The sequence below is a fragment of the Cryptomeria japonica genome, unplaced genomic scaffold, assembly GCF_030272615.1.
Source record: "Cryptomeria japonica unplaced genomic scaffold, Sugi_1.0 HiC_scaffold_35, whole genome shotgun sequence".
Classification (NCBI taxonomy): Eukaryota; Viridiplantae; Streptophyta; class Pinopsida; order Cupressales; family Cupressaceae; genus Cryptomeria; species Cryptomeria japonica.
In genome coordinates, this window is record NW_026728857.1 from 750,001 (window position 1) to 753,000 (window position 3,000).

At 65.0% G+C, this 3,000-nt stretch overlaps 1 non-coding gene across 1 annotated transcript; it reads right to left on the minus strand.

Annotated features, from left to right (window-relative positions):
- Positions 1-2,410: 2,410 nt before the first annotated feature.
- Positions 2,411-2,529, minus strand: LOC131862154 (5S ribosomal RNA). The gene has a single exon (XR_009361180.1). It is a non-coding gene; the product is annotated as a 5S ribosomal RNA (ribosomal RNA).
- Between the last annotated feature and the right edge of the window lie 471 nt (positions 2,530-3,000).

Consider the following 3,000-nt stretch of genomic DNA (forward strand, 5'->3'; position numbering starts at 1 on the left):
AAGTTGGAAGTTGGGTTAATTGCCCGGGCGCGCACCTTCGCCAGGGTGGGCACCTTGGTGCGCACACCTTGGCTGGGCTGCGCACCAGGGCGGGCTCAAGATGGCACCAGCATTCCCTTTTTCTCACTATCTTTCAAAACGGAAATTTTAAAATCTCGTTTTTTTTTTGCCTTTTATGGAAATTAGTGAAGGCATCGCATCAAAGGTGCGCACCTCGCTGCCCACCTTGGTGTGCTCCGAGGTGCCCACCACGGTGCGCAACGCCGGTGCGAACCCGGGAGCGCCCCGATGTGTGCTCCAAGGTGCGGCGTGCACGAAGTCGGACCCCGGTTTGCCCCGGGTGCGCACCTCGCGTGCACCTTGGTGCGCACACCTTGGCTGGGTTGCGCGGCCTGGTGGGCACCATGGTGCGCACCAAGGAGCGCTCCGAAGTGTGCTCCAAGGTGCGGCGTGCACGAAGTCGGAGCCCGGTTTGCCCCGGGTACGCACCTCGCGTGCACCTTCGCCGGGGTGGGCACCTCGGCTGGGTTGCGCGCCCTGGTGCGCACCAAGGAGCGCTCCGAAGTGTGCTCCAAGGTGCGGCGTGCACGAAGTCGGAGCCCGGTTTGCCCCGGGTGCGCACCTTCGCCGCGGTGCGCACCATGGCGTGCACGAAGTCGGAGCCCGGTTTGCCCCGGGTGCGCACCTCGCGTGCACCTTCGGCGGGGTTGCGCGCCCTGGTGGGCACCATGGTGCGCACCAAGGAGCGCTCCGAAGTGTGCTCCAAGGTGCGGCGTGCACGAAGTCGGAGCCCGGTTTGCCCCGGGTGCGCACCTCGCGTGCACCTTCGGCGGGGTTGCGCGCCCTGGTGGGCACCATGGTGCGCACCAAGGAGCGCTCCGAAGTGTGCTCCAAGGTGCGGCGTGCACGAAGTCGGAGCCCGGTTTGCCCCGGGTGCGCACCTCGCGTGCACCTTCGCCGCGGTGGGCACCATGGCGTGCACGAAGTCGGAGCCCGGTTTGCCCCGGGTGCGCACCTCGCGTGCACCTTCGCCGGGGTGGGCACCTCGGCTGGGTTGCGCGCCCTGGTGCGCACCAAGGAGCGCTCCGAAGTGTGCTCCAAGGTGCGGCGTGCACGAAGTCGGAGCCCGGTTTGCCCCGGGTGCGCACCTCGCGTGCACCTTCGCCAGGGTGGGCACCTCGGTGCGCACACCTTCTCAATGTTTTCTTGCCTTTTCTGGAAATTGGTGAAGGCAGCGCATCAAAGGTGCGCACCTCGGTGTGCTCCGAGGTGCGAACCCGAGAGCGCTCCGAGGTGCCCACGAAGTCGAAAGTCGGGTTAATTGCATTGTTTTCCCCGGGTGCGCTCCGAGGTGCGCAACATCGGCGCGCACCAAGGAGGGCTCCGAAGTGTGCTCCAAGGTGCGCACGATGGCGTGCACCTCTGGTGCGCACGATTCGGAGCTCGGTTTGACCGGGGTGCGCACACCTTGGCTGGGTTGCGCACCTTTTGTGCGCTCCAAGGTGCGCACGAAGTCGGAGCTCGGTTTGCCCCGGGTGCGCACCTTCGCCAGGGTGCGCACCTTGATGCGCACGCCTTGGCTGGGCTGCGCACCTTGGTGGGCGCCATGGTGCGCACCTTTCGTGCGCTCCAAGGTGCGCACGAAGTCGGAGCTCGGTTTGCCCCGGGTGCGCACCTTGGTGGGCGCCATGGTGCACTCCGAGGTGCCCAAGATTGGTGCGCACCAAGGAGCGCTCCGAAGTGCGCTCCAAGGTGCGCGCGAAGTCGAAAGTTGGGTTAATTGTCCGGTTTGCCTCGGGTGCGCACCTTGCGTGCACCTTCGCCAGGGTGGGCGCCTTGGTGCGCACACCTTGGCTGGGCTGCGCACACCTTGGCACCCGCGTTTCCTTCATTTTAAATTTTTTTTTTTTACAATCTCTCAAGTGGGAAATTCTATAATCTCAACTTTTTTTGCCTTTTCAGGAAACTTTTGAATGGAGCGCATCATTGGTGCGCTCCGAAGTGTGCTCCAAAGCTCTCTCCAGCTGCGTGCACCTGCCCCGGCCGCGCACCCGGCCCCGCCCAGCTTCGCTCACCTGTCCCGGGCGTCTGGTGCGGAACCTTAGAGTAAGAAACATCACCGTGCACCTTGGCCAACGTGCGCGACTCGACCGAGCGCGCACTGGCCGAGGTGCACACCGATTTCACCTGGGTGCGCGCGCAGCACCTCGGGCGCACCGGGGTGCGCGCACAACGCCCGGGTTGCACCGTGGCCTGTGTGCTCGGGGTGCCTCGGGTGCGCGCTCGGTGTCGCCCCCGCGCGCGCGGTAGTGCGGGCAGCGCACCCCGGCCCGGCCCGGCCCCGACGAGAACGCAAACGGGCAAAAGGTTTATTCAAATAGCATTGCGACGCCCGGCGAAAAACTAAAAAAGGGTGCAACACCGGGACTTCCCGGGAGGTCACCCATCCCAGTACTACTCCGGCCCAAGCGCGCTTAACTGCGGAGTTCTGATGGGATCCGGTGCACTAATGCTGGTATGATCGCACCCGTTATGAGCTTGTCGCAGTGTGTACTTAGCAAACCGCGACCCACGTGCGAATCCACCCCGGCCACCCACCCCCGTCGAGGTGCACACCCTCCCTCGCGAAGTGCGCCCCGTTCGCCAAGTGTGAGCCCTGCCCGGGTGCGCGCACCTTGCTAGGGCGTCGGGTGTGCACCCGGCCCGGCCTACGTGCGTGCACCTGGAGGGGGCGTCGTGTGCGTGCAGTGTCCCGTCTGCAACGCGGTGCCCACACACCACCTCGGGCGCAACGACCTGCGCTCACATGTGGGCCGAGTGCACCTTGGTGCATGTTCGGGGCGCCTCGGGTGCACGCTCGATCTTGCCCCGGTGCACCAAGGCGCTCGGTTTGCCCCGGGTGCGCACTTGGTGCAAGGTGGGCACCCAAAATAGGGATCAAGCACCAAAACACAAGTTTCGGGATGCAAAATGGGACCCAAGGACCACAAATGCGTTCCA